The sequence below is a fragment of the Oncorhynchus clarkii genome, chromosome 3 (genome assembly GCF_045791955.1).
Source record: "Oncorhynchus clarkii lewisi isolate Uvic-CL-2024 chromosome 3, UVic_Ocla_1.0, whole genome shotgun sequence".
Lineage (NCBI taxonomy): Eukaryota > Metazoa > Chordata > Actinopteri > Salmoniformes > Salmonidae > Oncorhynchus > Oncorhynchus clarkii.
This window is the reverse complement of record NC_092149.1, coordinates 49597341-49611663: the sequence shown is the minus strand read 5'-3', so window position 1 is coordinate 49611663 and position 14323 is coordinate 49597341. Positions and strand designations below refer to the sequence as shown.

Here is a 14323-nt window from a genome sequence, read left to right as displayed (position 1 = left end):
GAAACGGAGCGGTCTTCTGGTCAGACTCCGGAGACGGGCACATCGTGCACCACTCCCTAGCATTCTTCTCGCCAATGTCCAGTCTCTTGACAACAAGGTTGATGAAATCCGAGCAAGGGTAGCATTCCAGAGGGACATCAGAGACTGTAACGTTCTTTGCTTCACGGAAACATGGCTCACTGGAGAGACTCTATCGGAGTCGGTGCAGCCAGCTGGTTTCTCCACGCATCGCGCAGACAGAAACAAACATCTTTCTGGTAAGAAGAGGGGTTGGGGGCGTATGCTTCATGGTTAACGTGACGTGGTGTGATCATAACAACATACAGGTACTCAAGTCCTTCTGTTCACCTGATTTAGAATTCCACACAATCAAATGTCGACCGCATTATCTACCAAGGGAATTCTCTTCGATTATAATCACAGCCGTATATATTCCCCCCCAAGCAGACACATCGATGGCTCTGAACGAACTTTATTTGACTCTTTGCAAACTGGAATCCATTTATCCGGAGGCTGCATTCATTGTAGCTGGTGATTTTAACAAGGCTAATCTGAAAACAAGACTCCCTAAATTTTATCAGCATATCGATTGCGCAACCAGGGCTGGAAAAACCTTGGATCACTGCTATTCTAACTTCCGCGATGCATATAAGGCCCTGCCCCGCCCTCCTTTCGGAAAAGCTGACCACGACTCCATTTTGTTGATCCCTGCCTACAGAAAGAAACTAAAACAAGAAGCTCCCGCGCTGAGGTCTGTTCAACGCTGGTCCGACCAATCTGATTCCACACTCCAAGACTGCTTCCATCACGTGGACTGGGATATGTTTCGTATTGCGTCAGTCAACAACATTAACGAATACGCTGATTCGGTGAGCGAGTTCATTAGAACGTGCGTTGAAGATGTCGTTCCCATACCAACGATTAAAACATTCCCAAACCAGAAACCGTGGATTGATGGCAGCATTCGCGTGAAACTGAAAGCGCGAAACACTGCTTTTAATCAAGGCAAGGTGACCGGAAACATGACCGAATACAAACAGTGTAACTATTCCCTCCGCAATGCAATCAAGCAAGCTAAGTGTCAGTATAGAGACAAAGTAGAATCTCAATTCAACGGCTCAGACACAAGAGGTATGTGGCAGGGTCTACAGTCAATCACGGATTACAAAAAGAAAACCAGCCCCGTCACGGACCAGGATGTCTTGCTCCCAGGCAGACTAAATAACTTTTTTGCCCGCTTTGAGGACAATACAGTGCCACTGACACGGCCCGCAACTAAAACATGCGGACTCTCCTTCACTGCAGCCGACGTGAGGAAAACATTTAAACGTGTCAACCCTCGCAAGGCTGCAGGCCCAGACAGCATCCCCAGACGCGCCCTCAGAGCATGCGCAGACCAGCTGGCTGGTGTGTTTACGGACATAATCAATCCCTATCCCAGTCTGTTGTTCCCACATGCTTCAAGAGGGCCACCATTGTTCCTGTTCCCAAGAAAGCTAAGGTAACTGAGCCAAACGACTACCTCCCCGTAGCACTCACTTCCGTCATCATGAAGTGCTTTGAGAGACTAGTCAAGGACCATATCACCTCCACCCTACCTGACACCCTAGACCCACTCCAATTTGCTTACCGCCCAAATAGGTCCACAGACGATGCAATCTCAACCACACTGCACACTGCCCTAACCCATCTGGACAAGAGGAATACCTACGTGAGAATGCTGTTCATCGACTACAGCTCGGCATTTAACACCATAGTGCCCTCCAAGCTCGTCATCATGCTCGAGACCCTGGGTCTCGACCCCGCCCTGTGCAACTGGGTACTGGACTTCCTGACGGGCCGCCCCCAGGTGGTGAGGGTAGGCAACAACATTTCCACCCCGCTGATCCTCAACACTGGGGCCCCACAAGGGTGCGTTCTGAGCCCTCTCCTGTACTCCCTGTTCACCCACGACTGCGTGGCCACGCACGCCTCCAACTCAATCATCAAGTTTGCGGACGACACAACAGTGGTAGGCTTGATTACCAACAACGATGAGGCGGCCTACAGGGAGGAGGTGAGGGCCCTCGGAGTGTGGTGTCAGGAGAATAACCTCACACTCAACGTCAACAAAACTAAGGAGATGATTGTGGACTTCAGGAAACAGCAGAGGGAACACCCCCCTATCCACATCAATGGAACAGTAGTGGAGAGGATAGTAAGTTTTAAGTTCCTCGGCGTACACATCACAGACAAACTGAATTGGTCCACCAACACAGACAGCATCGTGATGACAATTACAACAATACTGAATGAATACTTTTATTTTAACTTAATATAATACATCAATAAAATCAATTTAGTCTCTAATAAATAATGAAACATGTTCAATTCGGTTTAAATAATGCGAAAACAAAGTGTTGGAGAAGAAAGTAAAAGTGCAATATTTGCTGTAAAAAAGCTAACATTTTAAGTTCCTTGCTGAGAACATATGAAAGATGGCGGTTCCTTTTAACATGAGTCTTCAATATTCCCAGTTAAGAAGTTTTATGCAATACGAATTATAGAACTATTTCTCTCTATACCATTTGTATTTCATATACCTTTTGACTATTGGATGTTCTTATAGGCGCTATAGTATTGCCAGCCTAATCTCGGGAGTTGATAGGCTTGCAGCCATAAACAGTGCAATGCTTGAAGCACAGCGAAGAGCTTCTGGCAAATGCATGAAAGTGCTGTCTGAATGAATGCTACGAGTCTGCTGCTGCCGCCTACCACTGCTCAGTCAGACTGCTCTATCAAGTCATAGACTTAATTATAATATAATATAACACAGTTTCACGGATTTGACCATATTAATGACCTAAGGCTCGTATTTCTATCATTTCAAAAACAAAACGTTTATTCTTTCGGTGAAATACGGAACCGTTCCATATTTTATAGAACCGGTGGCATCCCTAAGTCTAAATATTGCTGTTACATTGCACAACCTTCAATGTTATGTCATAATTCTGTACAATTCTGGCCAATTATTTACGGTCTTTGTTAGGAAGAAATGGTCTTCACACAGTTCGCAATGAGCAAGGCAGCACAAACTGCTGCATATACCCTGACTCTGCTTGTAAGAGAAGTGACACAATTTCTCTAGTTAAAGAAATTAATGTTAGCAGGCAATATTAACTAAATATGCAGGTTTAAAAATGTATACTTCTGTATTGATTTTAATAAAGGCGCGCTGATGTTTATGGTTAGATACACATTGGTGCAACGACAGTGATTTTTTTGCGAATGCACTTGTTAAATCATCACCCGTTTGTCGATGTAGGCTGTGATTCGATGATAAATTAAGACACCGCATCGATTATATGCAACGCAGGACAAGCAAGATAAACTAGTAATATTATCAACCATGTGTAGTTAACTAGTGATTATGTTAAGATTGATTTTTATAAGATACGTTTAATGCTAGCTAGCAACTTACCTTTGCTCCTTGCTGCACTCTCATAACAGGTAGTCAACCTCCCACGTAGTCTCTTCATGGAGTGCAATGTAATCGGCCATAATCGTCTTCCAAAAATGACTTGAAATCGGCCCTAATTAATCGGCCATTCTGATGAATCGGTCGATCTAGTCCAGAACACTCCTTATTGCAATTATCTACGAGGTAGAAACCAAAAAAGACTGCTCAAGCCCTTCCGGACTGGAATTTGCTCTGATGCACAGTAGATAGTGACTTCTGAAAGTATTCAGACTTTTTCCACATTTTGTTACGTTACGGCCTTATTCTAAAAAATAAAAAATCGTCAATCTAAGCACAATACCCCTAATGACAAAGCAAAAATATGTTTTGAGATTTTTGCAGATTTATTACAAATAAAAAACATACCTTAAATTAGACTCTTAATTGAGCTCAGCTGCATCCATTGATCATCCTTGATGCTTCACTCTGACAGAGCTCTAGAGTTCCTCTGTGGAGATGGGAGAGCCTTCCAGAAGGACAACGATCTCTGCAGCACTCCACCAATTAGGCTTTTATGGTAGAGTGGCCAGACAGAAGCCACTCCTCAGTAAAAGGCAGATGACAGCCCGCTTGGAGTTTGCCAAAAGGCACCTACAGCCTCTCAGACCATGAGAAACAAGATTCTCTGGTCTGATGAAACCAAGATTAAACACTTTCACCTAAATGTCTGGAGGAAGCCTGGCACCATCCCTATGGTGAAGCATGGTGGTGGCAGCATCATGCTTTGGGGATGTTTTTCAGCGGCAGGGACTGGGAGACTAGTCAGGATCGAGGGAGAGATCCATGATGAAAACCTACTCCATAGCGCTCAAGACCTCAGACTGGGGCGAAGGTTCAACCATCCAACAGGACAATGACCCTAAGCACACAGCCAAGACAACGCAGGTGGGGACATGTCTCTGAATGTCCTTGAGTATCCCAGCCAGATCCCGGAATTGATCCCGATCTAACATCTCTGGAGAGACCAGAAAATAGTTGTGCAGCAACGCTCCCCATCCAACCTGACAGAGTTTGAGAGGATCTGCAGAGAAGACGGGAAGAAACTCCCCAAATACAGGTGTGCCAAGATTTGTAGGATCATACCCAAGAAGACATGGGGCTATAATCACTGCTGAAGGTGCTTCAACAAAGTACTGAGTAAATAGTCTGAATACTTACGCAAATGTTTTTTCCAGATTTTAAAATTTGCCCAAACTTCTAAACCTGTTTCTGCTTTGTTATTATGGATTGAGTAAAAAAAACTTAAATACCTTTTAGAATGTCTGTAACCTAACAATGTTGAAAATGTCCAGGGGTCTGAATACTTTCCGAAGGCACTTTACATAAACAATGTGTCTTTTAAGCTTGGCGTGTCCTCTCCTACTCCAGGTATCTCTCCCCTCCCCTGGAGCAGTGGTTTCCAACCTGTCCTCAAGCTTTTGGTGGTCCCCAGAACAGAAAAGGTAGGGAACCGCTGCCTTATGGAGCTTTTCAGCCCACTCCCTAAACCCTACCACCCCCTCTCGTCTCCACATCCAGTCACCGTGTCCTGTCACTACATCACCAGTCACCAGAAAGGGCAGCCAAGGACGTGCTCACCGCTAGCCAGGCTAGCAGAATGTCAAGCACAGCAGGGCTAGCCCAATGCAATCTGTCACTGCCGGAACCCATGTCAGGCCAATACAAATCACAGCCGGCTCTCTCTCAACCTGGTGTTCAAGTCTCACAATGATCCCAAACCTGTCATATGTTGGCAGTGGCACAACAGAGTACACATCGTGTAGGATAGGGTTGTTGTGGCATTATGGTTTTTGCCATTTTAGATACTAACCCTTGGTTTTGATTAGTATGTCAATAAATTATTATTTTTATCATTACATCCACAGGTTTTTGTCATGAGTGAGATTTTGGTAGTGCTATTTGGAAGAAAATAGTTTTTGTGAAAGAACGTGTGTTTTAGACAGACATTGAGGGAAAAGAAAGGGAGAAGACAGAGTGAGAGGGGATGAAAAAGACAGAAGGCGAGTTCAGACGAAAGATTGCCGTGCACTGGGGGAGATGGTGACAGCATGACTTGGGGCCAGACAGTGCGGTCATACACCCGTGTGTGTGTGTGTGAGAATTAACAATATGTTGTTAGTGTTGCAAAATATTTTTCAAGGAAAGTTGCTTTTGGTTGCTCCATTCGTCGCTCGATGACGTCATTACAAAATAATTTTGTCATAACGTTAATATATAATTTATGCGTATGCTGTCCCTCAAGCTCATGCAATGAGCAATTCTCCAAAACAAAACTAAATAGAATGTTTGAAGGAGGAACCGATATTAAATAATTAAGCAGCATACAAAAAACGTATGTTTTCGAAAATATTTTATTTATGTATTGTTATTTATTGGAAAGCTGTGGTGTCATTTAACAAGGAACCAACCAATGTAATGCCTTCACTCGCTGCAGCATTGGGGAGAGGACCTAGAGGCTAGAGCGGAGAGGACCTAGAGGCTAGAGCGGAGAGGACCTAGAGGCTGGAGCGGAGAGGGGCAGGGGAGGGAGCGGAGAGGGGCAGGGGAGGGGCGCAAATGACGGGTGCACACACAGGCAGCAGCCGGAGGAAGCTGAGCCGTGGAGAGGGAGCAGACTGCAGAGCAGCACAGCTGAGCTCAGCCGAGCGGTCACGCAAACAGGGAAGTTGCTAAATCAACCAAAAGTTGCAGAGGCAGCCTTAAAAAGTAGCTACGTTTGTTGCTATACTCTTTTACCAATACAAGTCGCTGGAGGGTCTGAAACCGTGCAAAATTTAGCGACAAAGTCTCTAAGTTGGCAACATTATGTTGTGTTGTTTTGATAGTACTAACGGGATCAAAATTAAACACTGCAACATATTGTTCCCTACAGGAGATGATTACACATGGACAAATGCATGTACGCACGGGCCAGTGTTTCCGTTTAGAAATTTTGGCGCTGGACAACGTGACCGGTAAGATTTTAATTTATCCGACATACATATGCATTAGATGCGTAATGCATTATGGTGTCCACCCAAGGTGCTCAAAATCCATTTTAGATTATTATAATGCATTTTACCAGAATAGAAATTAGCCTGAGAGGTTTAATAAAATAAAGTTGAATGATCTTATACCAATGTGACCGGTTTTATTGAGAAGCAAAACATTACCGTTTGCGGGTGATCCCAGCTATTAATCATTTATTTTTATTTTTTACATTTACCCTAGAAGAACAGCAAAGCAGGTAAAACGCAACTTAAAAATATTATACTTGTGTAATATAATTTGCTAAAGAGCTGTCCTCTAGACTATTTGTATGAACATTTTAATAAATAACAAAACACAGCTGTTTTCAGACACTATCTAGGCCTCTAATTAAAATTTTGCCTAGGCATGAACATTTGAATTAGACTGTCTAACACCAGGACTGGCGGGTTATGGCTAGAAGGGATCCAGCTTTTGTAAAATGAATGTCAGATTTGACTTTGTTGCATGTTAGGAGAATTTATGCAGCAGATTATATTATACATGACACTATGTTGATCTTCCCTAGGGCGGCAGCAGAACTGCTAGGACCAGGCCTGACAAACACAAAAATTATCCTCTAATTTCAATTAAATCTTTAAAAATCTTTAAAAAGCAAGTTCTCCCACTTAAAAAGATCAGAAATCCGTGTATATTAGTGATGCACCGATATGACATTTTTGGCGGATACCAATATCTAATATTTTCCTTGCCCCAGAAAATGATACTGATATTTAAAAATGTTACGGCCTTTTAAGCATTCTAGTACAGTTAAATAGTTAACACGCACATATGGACGCAGCGGTCTAAGGCACTGCATCCCAGTGCAAGAGGCGTCACTACAGTCCCTGATTCGAATCCAGACTGTATCACATCCGGTCGTGATTGGGAGTCCCACAGGGCAGCGCACAATTGGCCCAGCATTGTCCGGGCCATCATTGTAAATAAGAATTTGTTCTTAACTGACTTGCTTAGTTAAATAAAGGTTACACACACTGACCAAAAGTTATTTTGTTCTCATTTACATATGTCCCCATTACCAGTAAAACATAATCAAAACCTATTTATTTCACTTACTTGCTGTGCTGTTTCCTTCATTTGTTCAGTCGTTTCATTCTCAACCAGGTTTTCTGTGGAACGCTGTTTGGATCTTTGCGTGTCAAAAAAGATGCACGTCAAATAAGCTTGTTGACCTATCAGGACCTGAATATGACTATGAATGTTTTATGTAGTTATTACACATACATTACACTGTCACTCATATTTCATATGTCACAATGATTCATCTATGTATGCTATGATGCTGGTAAAGTTGTCTCACACACCTACAGTGCTGGTCATAAAAAAAAGAAGCTAGCTAGCTCATAGACGCAAACAATGTAGTTCTTCCCCAAAAACATGGCAAAACGACAATCTGTTTCAGTAGCTGTCATCTAAAATAACCCACATTTATAAAACTGTTCTCATTTTGTTTAATGGTGGTCGGACCATTAAGCTAGCCACAATAAGGATTAGCCACAATAGTGAACTTTGCGGGTAGCCTTCAAAATAAAAGTATGGCATAATTCTACTATTTGTATTCATTTGCCTCACTGTCAATGACATACTTTTATTTTGAAGGCAAACCGCAAATTCCACTATTGTGCCTAATCCTTATTGTGGCTAGCTTCACAACATATCCGGTCGAGCCTCACTAGCCAGCTAGCTGGCTGCTTATAACGTTATCTTTAGCAACATGGTTAAGTAGCTGGCTAGCTATTTATTTTCATGAACTGAAGTTCAATTTCAATAGGCAAACAACAAGTGGCAACCTAGCTAATACTTACTCACAAGGATTCATAAATCATTGCTAAGAATAATGAACATGACTGCAGTTTCTACAGGTCATTGTTTTCAGGCTGGTTGTATTGGTGCTAGCTGGGTACCAAGCTAAAGCTAGCTACCCCAGAAGTTGCGGTCTAACAAATGATGCTTTATTACCAACGCGGTATTGCAAACACAACGTTCGTGGCTGGTGTTTGCTTGTTTGCAGATTTTTTTTGTACAGCTTTGACAGTGCTACTGTATCTTTTTTGACACGCAAAGACCAAAACGGCGTTCCATAGTATGTATGTCATGAAGGTAATAGCAGTGAGTCTTACTGTGTAACTCCGGTAGGGCAACATCTGAAAAATAGCGCACTTGGTAGTGTACCGGTGCTTGACCAGTTGGTGAAATATTGGCTTTAATGGATTTTGCCATTTGTGTTGTCTCGCTGAAATTTTTTTACTCTTTCAAATGACTGCTCGACTTGTTGAATGCTAGGTTAGGAATGCTGTGTAGCACGAGTAGCGCAAAATTTTAACATCGGTTTTTAACATCGGTGTTAAACTAGACATGGGGCCGATACCAATGTTTGCATTTTTAGCTACTATCGGCCGATTCCGATATGTCCACTGATATATTGTGCATCCCTAGTGTATACTTTCTGAAGGCACTTTATTTGCCTTTGAAGTTGGAGCACATTGACTGGTATTTCCATTAATTAATAAAACACATTATTTTACAATGAAGTTCTATTTTTTTTTTTTTATTGTGGTACAACAATTTTATTTATTGGCCAAAAAAAGAAAAGGAAGGGATTCCAAAAGCCGACGTTTAGCGGCTAACGGAAACCCTTGCGTGGGCACACACACGTCCACCCGCATCTGCTGGCTACCACACATACCACCTTCTCCACAGGTTCTTATTTGGTCCAGTAACAAAAATATGAACTGAGAGACTTTTCCCCTAAGGTAGCGTTGACTTGTTGAGACAAACCCACGGACAGCGTTAATTCATGGATCAATTCAGGCTACAAGTTTAGGCATAATGACAATCGCCAAATGTCATTACATTTTTGGTGTTTAAACACATTTATTTCCATTAATCATTCCCTCTACCGTGTTCCTCCTATTTCTCTCTCTGCCCTACAGTGGCTTCAGAAAGCATTCACACTCATTTACTTTTTACCCATGTTAAAGCCTGAATTTAAAATGGATAAAATTGAGGTTTTATGTCACTGGCCTACACACAATACCCCACAATGTCAAAGTGAAATTATGTTTCTCAACACAAAAAAACAATGCTGAAATGTCTTGAGTCAAGTATTCAACCCCTTTTGTTTTAGATAGCCTTCAGAAATTATTCATACCCCTTGACTTGTTACAGCCTGAATTCAAAATGGATTAAAAAAAAATACAAATCTACACCCAATATCCCATAATGCCAAAGTGAAAACATGTTTTTTATTTTTTTTGCACATTTATTTTTTAGACATTTTTGCACATAACCCCCTTAGTCAATACATGTTAGAATCACATTTGGCAGCGATTACAGCTGTAACTCTTTCTGGGTAAGTCTCTAAAAGCGCTGCACACCTGGATTGTACAATATTTGCACATTATTCTTTTTAAAATTCTTCAAGCTCTGTCAAGTTGGTTGTTGATCATTGCTAGACAGACATTTTCCATTTTTTGCCATTACATTTTCAAGCTGATTTAAGTCCAAACTGTAACTAGGCCACTCAGGTTATCTTGGTAAAGCAATTCCAGTGTATATTTGGCCTTGTGTTTAGGTTATTGTCCTGCTGAAAGGTGAATTTGTCTCCCAATGTCTGTTGGAAAGCAGACTGAACCAGGTTTTCCTGTTGGATTTTGTGTGCTTAGCTCTATTCCGTTTCTTTCTATCCAAAAACAACTTCCTAGTCCTTGCCGATGACCAGCCTACCCATAAAATGATCCAGTCACCGCCATGCTTGAAAATATGAAGTACTCGGTGATGTTATGTAAAAAAATATATAAATATATTTAATTTTCAATAAATTTGAAAAGATGTCTATACGTTTTTCACTTTGTCATTATGTGGTATTGTTTGTAGATGGGTAAGAACAAATATATATGTAATCCATTTTAAATTCAGGCTGTAACACAACAAAGTTTGGTTTCAGTTAAGGGGTATGAGTTGTTTCCGAAGGCAGTGTATTTAATGTCTCCATTTTTCATTTTCCAAAAATGGTCCTCGATATTCCGATGCTCACTGACTGTCTAGCTTTTTATTTTATGTTTATTAAAAAGTAGTTAAAAAAAAAAAAACTCAAACTGCCCTCGGGCCGTACGCCTGACAACCCTGCCACAGAGTATCCAGGAGCAATACACGAAGAGCGGGGAGGTTGAAAGCGAGAGAGCGTGCCCCAGGTGATGCACCACACGGCCCGGAGCTTCCGCGAAGCACATTAGCCGCTAACCCAAGCCCTGGTCCCAGTGGATGGCCAGCCGCCATAGCTGCCCGCTAGGCAAAAAAAAAGGCACTGGTGACTAATACAAAAAGAGCCCCAGCAACATGACCTCATTTTCTGTTCACGTCAAAGCAGTGCCTCCGCAATCAAGCTATTGTTGTTTCCGTCGCCACCGCCTATTCAGCGGATTATTTCTCATTTTCTCATCTCTCACTCTGTTCTCTCTCTCACTCTATGCATCGCCCTAGCTCTGTTGCGGTAGGGGGAAATGCTTGGAACAGTTAACTGCAGTGGGTGAAGTCACTTCTGACTGACCACACAGCCTCAGGGAAGCGAACAGTGCCCTTTAGCATCTGCAAGCCTGCCTCTGCTCTATTAGGCAGTACAGTGCACTCTGCTGACTCCTGTAAGAGGAGTTCACTGTATTGGAAAGAGCACTCTTCATACATTATCCATGAGATATGAGTGTATGAATTTGTATTGATAATGAAGTGGGAGTATATAGGCTCTTGAAGTGAACACAGGGATAATGCAAGCCACCTTTCAGGGCTACTCATGTTGATGTATCGATCTTTGTGTGGTTGTGCTGCAACACGCATGAATACAAGCACACGCATACACACTCATGCATGCACTTAGTCTGTGAATGTGAAAACATGTACCATGCTATTAGATCACTCATTGATATATGGGATGGCTCAGGATGCACATCTCATAGGCTGTTGGCACTGCACTGGTAGATCGTGATCCCTGGGGACCACACTACAATGCACTGATTTGGTATAAATGCCAGGCTCTTAGTCGTGTGTGTGCGTGTGTGTGCGTGTGTGTGTGTGCGCATACTTGCACGTGACTGACAGACACCTGCCAAGCTTTCACACTCTGTGCTTATTCCTGTGTGTGTGCTTGTTCCAAAGAATGATGTAGTTTCCCCGATGTAAGGTCAGTATTGCATGTTGGGAGTGAATGCTTTGGATGGATGGTAAACTGATTCTAGATCATCAGGGTAACTTCTACCAGGAGCACTAGTGATTTCAAGGCATGAAAACGTTCAACGTATTCAGATCCCTTGACTTTTTCCATATTTTTGGTATGTTATAGCCTTATTCTAAAATGGATGAATGTACTTTTCTTCCTCATTAATCTACACAATACCCCATAATGACAAAGCAAAAACAGGTTTTTAGATTTTACACCTGAGCTCAATTTCGAGTCTCATAGCAAAGGGTCTGAATACCTAAGGTATGTTTATTTTTTACAAATTTGAAATAAAATCTAAAAACCTGTTTACGCTTTGTAATGTTTCCATTGATCATCCTTAAGATGTTTTTTTTCCCAACTTGGAGTCCATCTGTGGTAAATTCAATGGATTGGACATGATTTGGAAAGGCACACCCCTGTCTGTATAACGTCCCACAGTTCACAGTCTAGGTCAGTGCAAAAACCAAGCCATAAGGTTGAAGAAATTGTCCGTAGATCTCAGAGACAGGATTGGGTCGAGTCACAGATCTGGGGAAGGGTACCAAAAAATGTATACAGCATTGAAGGTCCCCAAGAACACAGTGCTCGCCATCCTTCTTAAAAGAAGTTTGGAGCCACAAAGACTTTTGTTAGAGCTGGCTGCCCGGCCACACTGAGCAATCTGGGGAGAAGGGCCTTTGTCAAGGAGGTGACCAAGAACCCAATGGTCACTCTGACAGAGCTCTAGAGTTCCTATGTGGAGATGGGAGAACCTTCCAGACTGAAAACCATCTCTGCAGCAATCCACCAAGCAGGCCTTTATGCCACTTGGAGTTTGCCAAAATGCACCTAAAGGATTCTCATACCACGAGAAATAAGATTCTCTGGTCTGATGAAACCAAGATTGAACACTTTGGCCTGAATGCCAAGTGTCACGTCTGGAGGAAACTTGGCACCATTCCTACAGTGAAGTGTGGTGACAGCATCGTGCTGTGGGGATGTTTTTCATCAATAGGCTGGGAGACTAGTCAGGATCAAGGGAAAGCTGAATAAAGCAAGGTACAGATATCCTTGATGAAAACCTGCTCCAGAGAGCTGAGGACCTCAGACTAGGGTGAAGGTTCACCTTCCAACAGGACAATGACCCGAAGCACACAACCAAGACAATGCAGGAGTGGCTTCGGGACAAGTCTCTGAATGTCTGGGCTCTGGCTGGGACACTCAAGGACTTGAACCCTATCAAACATCTCTGGAGAGACCTGAAAATAGCTGTGCAGCGACGCTCCCCTTCCAACCTGACAGTGCTTGAAAGGATCTGCAGAGAAGATGGGAGAAATGGGAGAAATTCCACAAAAACAGGTGTGACAAGCATCTAGTGTCATACCGGAGAAGACTCGAGGCTGTAATCCACTGCCAAATGGGCTTCAACAAAATACTGAGTAAAGGGTCTGAATACTTATGTAAATGTTTATTGCATTTTTTTATTTTGTGTAAATTTGCAAACATTGAAATAAACAATTAAATTGTTGCCAAAATGACTGGGAGAAAACAAATCGCAGTGCGCAATGTTTTTTTTATTTTTATGGATATACCAGTCTATGTAGATGGATACATTTGACCGTCGTGCTTATCGGTCTATAGGTCAATTTGCTTATTTTAGTGGAATGAAATTGGCCTGTGTGTATTTTCTTTGGTCATGTATCTTATTTACAACTATCACATGCATATAGAGCCTATTTTTAAGCGGGATTTCTCTTGCAGCCCGTCAGCTGGTTGCTGCTGGAGTATAAACCAATTCATTGCGCAACAATTCTAAGTACAATAGTGTGTTTTGGTGCAACTGGTAATTGAAGCATGCCTCCAGTTCACCATTCAAGTGCAGGCGACAGGCTATTAGTGCGTCATCCCCCACCTTAGAATGTGTGCTGGAGGCAGTATACATTTGGGAAACATACTTAATAGTTTGAAACCTGAATGTTTTATTTCATATTACGAGGCGTACCTTGCTTCAGGCAAAATCCGACCATGGAAACGTGGAGGCAATTACTTTTAAAGACTTCGTAGGGGTCGTGTGAGTGTCAAGTTTGGGGATCCTTACAATTTATTCTACCGTTCTGCATGCCAGTTATGATTTTCATATCTGCATTTTAATGAAATTGTTTCATTCCAATAACGTTTTCTTTTCTCAAAGTCATTGTCATGTGGTGAGTCATTCATTGTAATTAAGATTTTATCGAAATGTTAAGTCAACGAATGCAAGATCACCAGCCTCTGCCATATGGACACATTGATATTCCATTTGCGGCCAAAGAAATGAGCGCATAGGCCAATGCAGCAGTAGGCCAAAAACGTACTTTGCTTTCACATCGAACATTGGTGATTTTCGAGGGGGAGATTAAGATCTTTCAAATAGCTTACTGTGAGAAACAAACAGTTTTAATATATTATTTGCAATAGGTGTAGGAAAGTGTTTTAATTTTTTACATTTCCACGCGGCAGGCCAGGTACTTAAATGCATGCACAGGTAGTAATATTTATTGTGTATATTTTATTAGCCCTTATTTTACCAGGTAAATTGACTGAGAACACGCTTATTTACAGCA

General features: G+C 42.1%; 1 protein-coding gene across 4 annotated transcripts in view; it reads left to right on the top strand.

The window, feature by feature from the left end:
- LOC139396588 (double-stranded RNA-specific editase 1-like) overlaps window positions 1-14323 on the top strand; it is a 197191-nt gene that overhangs the window by 79123 nt on the left and 103745 nt on the right. For 2 of the 4 annotated variants that reach the window (XM_071143565.1, XM_071143550.1), the window contains one exon: window positions 4868-4941. The exons of the other annotated variants lie outside the window; for them this stretch is intronic. The gene's annotated coding sequence lies outside the window, so the exon portion shown is untranslated. The remainder of the gene's footprint in view (window positions 1-4867; window positions 4942-14323) is intronic. 4 annotated transcript variants of the gene reach the window in all.